Consider the following 13,986-nt stretch of genomic DNA (forward strand, 5'->3'; position numbering starts at 1 on the left):
TTGTTCCATGTTTAACTTAAGGTGATTACTGTTTTTACCATAAGGGTGTTTGTTATTTATCATTTTTAAAGTGCAGTGTCGCGTTTGAATCCTTAATTATTTTACTATTATAATGTGTTTCTGCTCTTTATTTACCTGTCTGGTTTTAATGTGCTTATGTAGTTAATCCACTTGGCTTCCTAGTTCAGTTTCCTGTTCATACCTCCCTCCGATGTCCCAGCCGAGGGTGGATAGCACACCACAGCACCAAACCCCCAATTCACGTATAATATGCAAATATTACAGATCTTAATTTTCGTTTTGCTTCCTATTTCCCATCTTTTTTATTTTTATTTCCCCCCCCCTTCCCTTTCTCTTCCCTGCAAACCTCCCCCCTTCCTACCCTCCCACCCCTCCCAAAACTCCCCAGGTTAACATCGGTCTTATCAAAATTCTGTCTATTTTAGCTCTCATCACTCCATCTGTTCCATATTTGATGATATTTACTCTCCATTCCCCTAATGAGGTATAAATATTTCTCGTGTGTTTTAGTTTCTTGGACTAAAACTTTCCAATAGGCTATTTCTGGCCCTTCTTGTGCCATCCACTTCCGTGCGATGCACACCTTGGCCAACATACATAAATTATTGAAAAACTGTCTCACCGGTTTGCTCAGCAGTCCCCCTTCTTCTATGGTTAATATACATGCTCTAGGTGTGCAGCACCCACGGGGGATTCCCTTCATTACCAATATATTTATAACCCCCTCCCAGAACTTAGCAACACTTGGGCATGTCCACAACAAGTGCAGGAAAGTTCCGGAGGGGTCCTGGCATTTGGGGCAGTTGGTGTTATTTCTGCCTCCAAATTTATGCAGCCGTTCCGGCGTCATGTAGGTCCTATATATTAGAAATAACTGAATCTGTTGGAAGCGTATTTGGTTTGTGGCAGTTTTTACATTATTCAGGGCTTTGCCCCACTCCTCCCTTGTGATGGGTCCCAGATCCTCTTCCCATCTACTCTTTATGCCTCCCAGTCCCTCCTTCTGCTTATTATTAATTAGTTCTTTATAACAAAAAGCAATTTCATGTCTTGCGGGAATTCTCTTTATTAGTTTTTTTGTTTGAGACTCGCTTATATCTGGTTTCTGTCCTTGAAATTGTTTCTCTAGGCCATGTCTTAGTTGTATGTAGCGAAATAAGTGGGAGTTGGGGAGTGAGTAGTCTGATTTTAATGCTTGAAATGATCGTAACTCATCTCCCTCATATAACTGTCCAATCTCCTTTATGCCCTTTTGCGCCCAGGTTCTTTCCATTTGTAATTCTTTTAATTCCCTTTAGGGGGGGAGCATTGTGTAGCGGCATTTCCGGGTCTAACCCTTGAGTCTCAAGCAATATTTCTACATGCCTCCATACCCTAATTCCCTGGACTATCATTGGTGGCCAGGCGCGTTTTAAATTGCCACTTAGGAGCAATTGTAAAGGGGTATGACCCGGAGAGACCATCTCTACTAGTTCGTATATCAGCTCATATTCACCCCCTTTCTGGATCCATTTTTTTAAATGGGTCAGGTGGGCGGACAGGTAACATAACCAAAAATCTGGAAGGGCCAATCCTCCTTCTCCCTTTCGCTTCATTAAGTTATTTTTCTTAATACGGGCTCTCTTGCCCCCCCATACTAAGGATGATATAAGGCCTTCTAATAATAAAAATATTCTCCGAGGGAGATATTGCGGGGTGTGACCCAAAATATACGCTATTTTTGGTTGGATGATCATCTTGACCAAATTGACACGTCCTGTCATTGTCAAGGGTAACTTACTCCATGTCTTCACCCTCGTTTTAACATATTCAATTTGTGGTGTTACATTGAGTATTTCAAAGCTTTCTATCCTTCGCGAGACCCATATTCCCAAATACTGGAATTTATCGACCCATTTCAGCGGGGTAGTTGTTATCTGTTTGGGAGGGGGGTTATCACTTAGGGGGAGGACACAAGACTTAGCCCAGTTTATCTTAAGACCAGCAAAATCTCCATATTCGTTGATTATATCTAAGACTATTGGCAACACCCTGTAATGATTATTGATGAATAATAATATATCATCCGCATAGAGTGCGATGCGGTCTTCCCGTTGCCCTATTCTCAGCCCTTCAACCTCTGGACTGCCTCTCACTATGCATGCCAGAGGTTCAATTGCAATTGCAAATAGTCCCGGTGACAAGGGGCATCCCTGTCTTGTTCCTCTGCCGATCTCAAATCTTGAGGTGATGTAACCGTTGACAGATACCCTTGCCACCGGGGCTCTGTACAGCATTTTAATCCAATTAATAAAAACTGGGCCTATCCCTATCCATTCCAGTGCTTGCCAAAGAAAATCCCACTCTATGGAATCAAAAGCCTTAGCGGCATCTAAGGCAATTACCGCCGGGTTGTGGCTATTAAGCTGTGGAGTTTGGAGGTGGCAATAGAGTTTTCTTAAATTAGTAGTGGTTGATCTTCCCGGTATAAAACCGGATTGATCCGGGTGGATTATCTCGCTGATAACATTATTTAATCTTTTGGCCAATATTTTGGCCAGGATTTTGATATCATTAGTTAACAGCGAGATTGGACGATATGATTCGGCCAAGCTTGGGTCTTTATCTTTTTTGGGGATTACTATAATTAAAGCCTCTGTCATGGATGCAGATATGGTTCCTCTCGCGTAGAGCTCCGGGATCAATTCCAGGAGCTTCAGTGAGAAGAACTTACTGTGTCTCTTGTACATTTCCTGTGGAATGCCATCCATTCCAGGGGCCTTACCTCCGGGGATGTCTCTTATTGCCTCTTCTATTTCCTCTAGAGTAATTGGGGCATCTAACATGATTCTGGATTCTTCTGTTAGTACTGGGTGAACTATACCCCTAAGGTATCCATGGATTTCCTCCGGGGTATTACTTTGCTGAGACGTGTAAAGTTCTTTATAGAATTGCCTGAATCTATTGGCTATTTCTGGTGTGTGTGTAAGTGCCCCACCTGCATCGTCCCTGATCTCTGTTACAGTATTCGTAGCACGGTCTGCTTTTACCAGCCCTGCTAGGAAACTCCCAGGCCTATCTCCTTCCATATATCTGGCGTGTCCCGCGAATAGCTCTCTATACATTGTTTTATCTTGTAGGTGTTTACGCCATCCCTCTTGGGCTTTAATCCAATTCTCCTTATTTTCTTGGGTTTTCACTTGTATGTATTGTTGTTCTAACCTCACACAGTTTACCTCTAGTCTCTGTTCCTCCTTTTTGTGAGTTGCTTTTAGCTTAGCTATTTCCTTTATTAATGAGCCCCTGAGAGTTGCTTTAAATGTATCCCAGATGACCTCTGCCGATGCTGAGCCCTGGTTGAGTTTAAAAAAGTCATGCCACTGGGGTTCAAGATTTTTGTCTACTTTAAAATGAGTAAGCCATTTGGCGTTTAATTTCCATAGAGAGAATCCCTTCTCCTCCCCTAGGTCCACACTTAGTTCTAACGGGGAGTGGTCTGATATGCCCCTAGTGAGGTAATGCACCGTACGTATCCTTGGCATCCAGTCTCTAGTGACAAGTGCCATATCGATTCTAGAAAAGGTGTTATGTGTACTAGAGAAGCATGAATATTTCTGTTCCCCTGGGAATCTTGTTCTCCAAGCATCAACTAATCCCATATCTCTTACCACGTTTGCAAACCCATTTCCCCGCTTACTACCACTTCCTTCCTTATCTAGTATGGGGTCCAAGATATTATTAAAGTCCCCTAACATCAGTACCGGGGTTCTTGGGGACAATGCCATAAACTCAGCGGCTTTTTTCAGTATCTCAAAGTTGAAGGGAGGAGGGATATATACTGTCATGATTAGACATTCCAACTAGGGTGGCCAATCCCGGGATCGGGATCGGCGGGATCCCGGGATTTGGCCCCTAAAACGCCGGGATTTCAATCCCGGGATTGGAGTTTCCAATCCCGGGATTTCGGGATTAGACTGCAGTCTAATTCCGGGCAGCATCTGAGCACTTGCTCAGACGCTGCCCGGCTTCTCCCATACCCGGCGTGTGGCCTGCGCAACGTGACGAGGTCAGAGGTCACGCTGCGCAGGGCACAGCCGTACAGCCGCTCAGCCTTCCTCCGGCCCGCCCAGCCATCACGACCGCCTGCCGGTCCGCCCCACCATCACACCCAGCCATTCTTCACGGCCACCCAGCCGCCAACCCAGCCAGCAGCCCTCCCGCACGCATACCTGGCTCCCGGCCACTCAATCAGCCCGGCCGCCCACTCAGCAACCTCCGCAAATGTAAGTAAGTAGTGGGCGGCCAGGGCGTTTTTTAATATGCATGTGGACATCTGTACTTAATGTTAATCAAGTAATCAAAAGCTTCAAACCTGCATCCACCTTGGTTCTAGTAATCGTTTGTTCCTTTTCCAGTAAACTTTAAAATATCTATGCCACAGTCTAACCTCTACACTTGGCTTTATCTCGGAGCCTGAACACTGCCGTTCAATTTTTACACTTGTGTTAGATAGAGATAGGGATGCCGATCCCGGGAATCCCGGGATTGAGCATTTTTCAATCCCGAATCCCGGGATTGAAAAAATGCCCCGGGATTGGCATCCCTAATTCCAACGGACCCAATTTACACTTTATGAATATATATCTTGCATTTGGGTCAGTTTGAATATTTATTGGTGTAAAGGGGATTCCTCTTCGAATCAAAATCGAAGTACCTCTGGATGTATTGGTAAAAGTGGATTGGTAAGCCCATCCTATCCAGGGTTTTTTAAGAGCCATGACTTTACCTCCCACCAAGTGAGTCTCCTGAAGACATATTATGTCGGCCGTATATTGTCGAATCTGGCGCAAAATCAGGGATCTTTTTATTTTATCATTAATCCCCCTCACATTCCATGTGAGGAGGCTATATTTCATGTTAACCATTGGTCAGGAGTAAGCGTCCTTCTCTTCCCCCACCACACAAAAAAAAAACAGAAAGTAAAAACATACTAAGCAGAGTATTATATCTAAATTTGACCTTGTTAACCTGATTTTCTCCCCCTTTCCCTTCCCCCCACCCTGCATGCCCTATATCTTTTCTCTCCCTGACATGCTTCGTAGCCCCTCCCTCCTTCCACCTCCGATTCCCTACTCTATTGCTTGGTCTAACAATACACATCGGTCTAGGGCAATCTATCTAATGGCTACGAGCCAGGAGCTCTCTCCTGCTCCCAAAAAAAAAAAACCCTTTCGGTATAAAATCCCCAGTGACTAAACCCTCGACTTTAGGGAGTATATTTATTTATCCCTCCTTTCACCTCCCTCTCCCCCCTTCCCCGCCAGACAGGAAGGACAGAAAAAAAAAAAAATAAAAAAAAAAAATAATAAAAAAAAATAAATAAATAAATAAAACACCTGTTCTCCATTCTTAATCCTAAATTGCAGTTAAATCCTTACGCCGTTTGGCAGCAGCCTGATTTCAGAGTACCTATGTACATAGTTGTTTTTCCTTCTTTTCCCTCCTTCCCTTTCTCCTCCCCTCCATCCCACTTATTTGTCACCATTATAACTCCCAATCATACATTTAGTACCTCAGATAGTAATTTATATCCCGCCTACTTGTGGCGTTTGATTTAGACTTTTCACAGGGGTTTATCCTCCCTTACTGCTGCTGTCCCATATATGGCGTTATTCTATCTCTCCAACTGCTTTTAGGGTTCAAATCTAACAATAAGATCCCTAAAAAAAAAAAACATCCTCTCCTGTTAACCTGTGTTTAATTACAACATAATTTAACTAAGTGTCTACATTTACTAATCTCATCACAGTGTTATTTATACATTTTCATGAGCACTCAGTGTCCTATTGTATATAGCAATAGTTTTCCCTTATTATTACAACCCCAGGTGCTACCTTATTTAATTTATGTGCCAGCATTTATATTTTCATTTCCAAAAATTAATAAATCATCCTATTATGAACACCGTATCTCATTAATCCGTGCTTAAATAATTCATCCCTTTATACACACCCTCCTATTTACCAGTGTTTAATTACCACATTATTTAGTTGAGTGTTCACACTTACTATTTCCATTATAGTGTTATTCAAATTATTATATGAGCACTCAGTGTCCTATTATCTATTATATATAGCAATTATCTTCCCTTACTGTTACTACCCCACATATAACATTATTTAATTTGCATAACATCATTTATACTTTCAATCCAAAAAAAATGATAAGTCATCATGTCATGAACACCGTGTCTCATTAACCAATACTTAATTACAACATTTTTTCCCTTAAATATCACCATTTTAAATTTTCTTTCCAGTGAAAAAAAGTGACACAGGAAGAAGAAAAAAAAAAAAAAAAAAAAAAAGGGGGTATTCTGTCCTAACCCACAGATTCGTCAGTCCGAAGTGTCCAAGGTTAATTGGGCCTTACTGGACGTTTGCCTGGGAACTTGGTGTCCAGCCAGGCCGCTGCTTCTTTAGGCGTCAGAAAAAAATTAGTTTCACCTTCACAAATCACCCGAAGCTTGGCTGGGAAGAGTATAGCGTATTGTATTTCCAGCTCTCTCAAACGTTTTTTCACTTCGTAGAACTGTGCTCTTTCCCGCTGTACCCCTATAGCGTAATCTGGGAACACTGAGATTTTTTTTTTTTTTTCAAATTTGTTTTTATTTCAAGTTCAAAAACAGTAACAAACAATTGTAAGATTTCGTTAGAACTTGCATACATTTTCCATTTTTCTTTTGTTTAAATTCGGTATCAACATAAGGTTACAAGTGTATAAGAGAAATCATGTAACGTCAGTTTTATGTTAGAATTATCTTTGCTTACTAACAAACAGTATAAAAATTCTAAAGTTTCTAAGTCATGTAACAAGATAAACATTTCTCATATATGTTGTCGTTCCATTTATATTAATTTCAATAAACATATTTGATTATTAGTATTGTGGTGTTTTTCATTCTTCATGTGAACCACAGTAATAAATTTTTCCCGAGAAAACATATGTTATTTTATGCTAAATGTGAACAAAAGTAGAAAGGAAATAAGATCAAAGGTTATAGGAGGTGGGATTGGGAGGGAAAGGAAGGAGGTGGAGGGGGGGGGGGGGGGGGGGAGAGAACATGCGTGTCCTAGACGATCAGCTCCAGTTGTTATTGGATGATTGGCGGATCTTGTAGGAGTATTCTGGTTTCATACCAGAGGGTTGTATGAAAACATTTGTGTATTTGTTGTTTAATCTCTATTTGAAGTGTATCTATATAACTTTCCCATATTTCAAAGAAACCTTTAGTTTGGGATTCTTTGTGTAAAGTTGTTTCGGTCCATTCAAGTTTGAATATTTGAAACAGTTTTTCTTCAAACATTGAGATCGAGGGAGGTGAAGTAGATATCCATTGTTGCAATATGCATTTCCTTGCCACTGAGGATACATATAGCAGCAGTTTTTTACAGCCAACTGTGATTTTAGGGGTAGCTGGTAAGAATCCCAAAATGGCCCACTCTGGTGTTAATACTAGATAATTTACTAAGTGGTCCACTGCGAATTGTCTTATCAACATCCAAAATCTTTGGATTTTTTCGCATTCCCACAGACAGTGGTATAAATTTTCGTCAGAGTGGTTACATTTTGGGCATGACGAAGAGTTAGCGAGATTTATTAAGTTGGAGCGATGAGGAGATAAGTAACCTCTGTAGAATATTTTAAAAAACATATCCTTGTAGGATGTGGCGGAAATTGTTTTGGTAGAGTATAGAAGAGTCTTTAGGATAGTCTTTTCATCTAGGTTGGGGAAGTGTCCCTGCCATTTAGTGATGCCTGTTTGGAATTGGCCAGTATAGTATGGCTCTCTTAGTATCTGATAGAAATATGTTATTGCTTTTCTGGTGTAGCTTACATTCAAGAATGCCCTGTCTAACTGGTTATCCCAGTCGGCTTCCCCCAGGAATTTTATTACCTTGTTGGCGTAGTGTTGGATTTGGAAGAAGGCTAAATTGCAGGGTGGTAAGAAATCATGTAAGGCTTTTGCTTGTATGTATGTTAGTATTTTTTTGGTTTCTTTGTTTGCGAGTTGTCTTATAGAGCGTATCCCCTGAGAGTGCCATGATCGAAATGGTTGTGTTGTTGAGCCATGTTGAAAATTATTATTGCCTATGAAGGGAAGATGTAATGAATATTGAGTATGCAATTTGTTCTTGTTGCGAATCGTGTGCCATGTGGACCATGTAGACATAAGGAGGGGGTTTTCCAATATCTGTGTGGATAATTCGTGTTTAGGTAAGTGTAGGAGGCTTGTTAAGTTAAGGGTGGGGAGGAGTTGTTGTTCCATTGTGTAGTTGGCGTATTGGTCTCTTTGGTGTATCCAGTCTTTTATGTATCGACATATGGCTGCTTGGTTATACAATTTAATGTTGGGAAAATTGATTCCTCCTTCTTGTCTTGTTTTCTGTAATATTTTTAGGCTAATTCTTGGCTTTTTTTTTTACCATATAAAATTTCTAAAAAGGTTAGTAATTTTCCTTTCGTCAGATAGGGTAAGGATGATCGGGAGGACTTGAAGCGGATATAGAAGTTTTGGGAATGTAATTAGTTTGATTAAATTAGCTCTGCCTAGATATGATAATTGTAAATGTTGCCAACCTTCTAGTTCCGCTTCAATCTGTGCAATGAGTGGTGTTATATTTGCATAATAGAGGTTGTGAATGTTTTTAGTTAGTTTTATGCCTAAGTATTGTATGTGAGAAGAGGCCCATTGTAGATCTCCAATAGGGGTGTTTGGTTTGTATGGGTGGTTGCCCAGTGCTAGAGCCTTTGATTTTGAGAGATTTATCCGGAACCCCGAAAGTAGGCCATATTGATGAAGTGTGTTAAACAAGGGTTCTAGGCTTGTTTCTGGGTTGGAGATAAATATCATTAAGTCATCTGCAAAAGCTTGTAATTTCAGCTCTTGGGATCCAATTTTTGCTCCTTGTAGATCTGTCCATTGTTGTAAGTGGCGTAATAGGGGGTCTAGCGCTAAGTTAAATAATAAAGGGGAAAGTGGGCAACCCTGTCGTGTTCCCCGTTGTAGTGTTAAGGAGTTACCTAGAAGGCCATTTACTAATAGTTTGGTAGAGGGTTTATAGTATATATATTTGATTAGGTTTATGAAGGGAAGGCCAAAACCTCTGTGTTCCAAGACTCCAAAGAGGTATTTCCATAAAATTTTATCAAAAGCTTTCTCTGCGTCTAAGCTCAACAACACTGTTGAAGTATTAGTATTGTTAGATGAGGAAGCCACAACTGTTAATGCCGAACGGATTCCCAGAACCGAGTGTTGGTCTGTTGTAAACCCTAATTGGTGTGTGGTCAAGAGGTCTGGCATCATTCCCTTTAGTCTGTTTGAGAAGACTTTTGTTAGTATTTTGTAGTCTTGGTTCAATAATGCAATTGGTCTGTATGAGTCCATCTGAGAAGTGTCTTTATGTGGTTTTGGTATTAAGATTGTTATTGCTTCATTGAAAGATGGATAAGGTATTTTATTGCTAAATATTTCTTGGTATAGTGAGGTAAGTGTTGGGATGATGTCAGTTTTTAGAATTTTGTAATAATTGGCATTTAGCCCGTCGGGCCCAGGTGCTTTATTTAATTTAAGAGAGTCTATGGCTATGAGTAGTTCTTGTTCAGTGAGTTTGTCGTTTAGTCTTTCGGTTTGTGCTGTCGTCAATCTAGGAAGGCCTATGTTTTCTAAGAAGTCATCTATATCTTTCGGGTTGGGGTCATTTGATTTGTATAGGTCTGTAAAGTATGATTCTAGTAAATTTAAGATGTCAGGGTGGGAAGTGAGGGTTAATCTGTTTTTTGGGTCATGTAATTTAGTAATGTAGCATTTTTTGGTTTGTTTTTTTGCCATGAATGCCAATAGTTTACCTGATTTGCCACCCCAACGGTAATATTGATTTCTCATGTAATCAGTTTTTAGTTTTGCTTCTCGTAGTAAGAAGGCTTCAAGTAAGCCTTTATTTTGTAAGTATATCTTTTTATTGTCTTCAGTCATGGCATTTAGGTAGTGTTGGTGTGATATGCGGAGCTTGTTTGTTAGGGAGTGTAGTTGTTCTTTTTTTTCCTTGTTGCGCTTGGCTACATATGAGATTATGTGGCCACGCATGACTGCTTTTGATGTTTCCCAAAATAGGACTATGTCGTCCCAATGTTGGATATTATCGTCTACATATAACTGCCATTGATTTTTAAGATATTTTTGAAAGTCTTCGTTGTGTGTTAAATATGTTGGGAAGCGCCATATTTTTGAAGTTTTGTGTGTATTTTGTCGGTTTATGTCACAAAATATGGGGGCATGATCGGAGATTATGATATTGTCTATATAAGTGTGGGAGATACGAGGAAAAAATGACTCTTCCAGTAGAAAATAGTCTAATCTTGTAAAGATATCATGGACTCGTGAATGGTATGTGTATTCTCTACTGGAGCCATTTTGTAGTCTCCATGCATCTAGCAATGCATGTTGGGAGCATAAAAAGGATATGCCTTCTTTATTGTTGGGAGGGGAGTTCATTGGGGTTTTGGAATGGTCTAGTTGTGTATCATGTAATGAGTTCATATCGCCTCCTATTATTAAGTTAGGTGTGTTGTGTTGCAGTAATAGATTTGATATTGTCTGGTAAAATGTGAAGTTTGGGGTGTTAGGTGCGTATAGGTTAAGTAGTGTGAAGGGTTCCCCATGTATTGTGACATTTAACAATAAGTACCTGCCTTCTGGGTCTGCTATTTTGTGGGTTATTTCGTAGTCTAAGTTTTTCTTAAATACTATAGCCACACCTCGTTTTTTCTTTGTATATGAAGCAGGGACACACTCCCCAATCCAGGGGCTTTTTAAAGTTGAGTTTGAAGTTTTAAGCCAATGGGTTTCTTGTAGAAACATTATATCCGAGTTGGATCTTTTTAAGTATGTAAGAACTTTACGTCTTTTTATAGTGGTGTTTAGACCAGCCACGTTCCATGATAAGAATCTAAATGAGTTGGATGAAATTTGTGGGGTTTTTAAAAGTGATGAGTGGTTTGTCGTCATCCTATACCATCCCTGGAGAAGACAGTGTGTATGTAGGTATAAATATGTATCTCACCTGCTCTGTCCCAGCCAGCAGAGCACGTGGTGGAGTTCAAGATGGCAGGTAGTCGTCGTCCGGACACGCATGTTCTAGAATTGGAGGTGGGTAAGGGAGGAGAAAAGGAGGGGGGGAAGAGGAAAAAGAAGGATATGCATAGAAAATAGTATAACCAACTTTTAAACATTTTTAACATTAATTAGTATAGTTTCGTTGAGTCACCTGTGACTAAACAAAGTAAATAGAAATATAATAAAGACAAAGCCACCTAAGGTGGTATCACCATCCATATTTGTCATTCAGGTATTATTGTGGGTTTTCATCCATTTGGCGGTGGATTATTATCTGGGGCGGATTGAGTGATTTTAAAGTGATTTCTGGCCTGAATGGGATCATCAAATATTTGTGTGTTACCATCCGTAGTGACTTTAAGTTTTGCTGGATACAATAGAGCAAATTTTATATTATTATCGATTAGGTGTTTGCAAATGGGGGTGAATTCTCTGCGTTTTTGAGTAACAGAGGTGGAAAAGTCTTGGAATATGAGGACCTGAAAATCATGGATCTGGAGGGAGCGTTTTTTACGGTACGCTATCAGCATGTTTTCTTTGTCCCTATAATTTAGGAATTTTGCAATAACTGAACACTGAGATTTTTATGTTGTCCCAAGTCAGTGAGCCTTGAGCCCTAGTTAGTTTTAATACTGTGTCTCGGTCTGAGTAATGTAGCATCTTTGCTATAAATGTGCGGGCTGGTGCCCCAGGGGGGGGTGTTCTTAGGGGTACCCGATGTGCTCTTTCAACTGAGAAAAATCTTGAAAATGCTTCTTGGCCGTAAACTTTAATCAGCCAGTTTTGGAGAAAAAGTTCCGGGTTTGTTCCCTCAATTTTTTCGGGCAGGCCCACTATTCTTAAATTATTTCTCCGGGAGCGCCCCTCCAGATCTGTGATTTTAGAATTAACTAGTTTCAACTGAGTGGCCATATTTTCCATCTTCTCAGTCATAGGAGAGACCAGGTCCTCCAGAGTTGATGTACGGGTCTCTACTTCTTTAACTCTTTCCTTGACCCTCTGTACTGCTTGCTTCATTATATCCAGGTCCTGTTGGACCTTCTCAATTTTATTGGCAAGTCGCCCTTCGCTAGCTGCGAGGGCGTCTAATACTTTTTGTATAGAGGGTCCAGTTTGTTCGGCTTCTGGGGGGGTGACCGGGGGGGAGTTCTCCTCTCTTGTGGGGAGTGTTGGGGTACCCGGTTGTCTGGCATACTTTGAAAGTTTATTAGCCGCAGCCGTGCTCTGGTTCTTAGGCATTCTCAGCGCTTGTATATATTTCCGTGGGAGAGTAAGGTGGAGAGGGTTTAAGTGTTTAATATTATTGGTCCGCACTTTCAGTTAGCTCTCTGATGTTTTAACACTCCTTAACTTAATCTTGTTTGGCACATGGGTGGAGTGGAAAACCAAAAAAAAAAAATACGTGTTACTCACATTCAGAGATGACTGCGTGTTGGGGCCAGTGACAGTTTTTCACTTTGGCTAGCCAGCCGACAGGTAACTCTTCTACCCCAATCACCCCGTCTCTCACTCGGGGGGGGGGGGTGGGAATTTTCACTGCCCGGCTCTGTTAGCTGCTCCAGCTCTCACCAGGGGCAGCCGTCGGATGCCTGTATTTTGAGTCAGCACTGCCGGCTAAAGATCCCTGCAGCTCTGTTCCCTGGGCTCCGTCTCTCACTCAGAGCCTCTGCCCGTGTTTGCTGGCTCCAACCCTCTCCTGTGTCCGGCCGGCGTCTCCCTCCGCTCACCACCTCCTCACAGCCGACGGCTGATTAGTTGCGCTGGGCACCCCCGCTGCGTCTCCGTCTATGTGTCCGCCGTCACAGCCGCAGCCCCCGTCTCTCACCCGGGGTCACTGCCCGGCGCACTTTGCTTCCATGCCTCGCGGTTTTGTGTCCAGCGTCCTCAATGCGTCAGACGCCAACACACCAGCGCCTGCAGTCTGTGACTCCGTTCTCTGCGCCACAGGGTAAGCGGCTACCGTATACTCTTGTAATGGAGGGGGGGGGGGGGTAATCTTCCTTACTTCCGCCCGTCAAAGGTCACTCATCACTGGGGCAAATTAAACAGGATTCCTGGATGGCTCATGGAGCAGGAGAGACTCGAGCAACACGTCTCACTCCCTGCTCTCCGTTGCCACGCCCCCCAGGATTTACACATTCACTAGTCCCCACTCCTCACGGTCCCACCGATGACTCACCCTCTCTCTGCCATGGTCTAAATTAAGCCATCACCGTACCCACTCACTACCTGGGAATGATATCCCTTATGATGTGAAGTTCTCCTATTACATTGCATCTTATTGTGATCTATACGAATTGTTCTTTTGCCCTGCTCCTCCTCTTTTTTTCTTTCTCTCTCTTTTTTTTTTTTTTTTTCTCTTCCTTTTCTCTTACCTTTTATATGTTAGGGGGGTGGGGCGATTGTACTCTATCTTATGGGTACCGGGTTAAGTTTATTAGGGTGGAAACATAACACTTAATTGCTCCACATGCACTCTCTGTAGCATAACCAATCTTTCCAGAGTAAGCGAAACCGGTGGACACAGTACACACTCGAACACGGACTTCTTTGGAAAGCTTACGCTTGTTTATTGTTAACTGCTGTATCTTCTAATGTCTATTTCAATCGTTGATGTTATTTACCAAACTATACAGATGTGCATTTATTTACATTTGTGTCAATAAAAACGACTCAATTTAAAAAAAAAAACCCGGTAACATCGCATCGCGTGCCATTACATATGGCATGTGATGGGAGCTGTGATATTATACAAGTACCTTATTATTTTTTGGTTTTGATTATTGTTTTGTAACCCCAAGTTTAGCTAT

General features: G+C 41.5%; 1 protein-coding gene across 1 annotated transcript in view; it reads left to right on the forward strand.

The window, feature by feature from the left end:
• MIPEP (mitochondrial intermediate peptidase) overlaps positions 1–13,986 on the forward strand; it is a 103,243-nt gene that overhangs the window by 45,001 nt on the left and 44,256 nt on the right. The gene's annotated exons all lie outside the window — the stretch shown is intronic.

Source organism: Crinia signifera, chromosome 2 (genome assembly GCF_055691185.1).
Source record: "Crinia signifera chromosome 2, ASM5569118v1, whole genome shotgun sequence".
Classification (NCBI taxonomy): domain Eukaryota; kingdom Metazoa; phylum Chordata; class Amphibia; order Anura; family Myobatrachidae; genus Crinia; species Crinia signifera.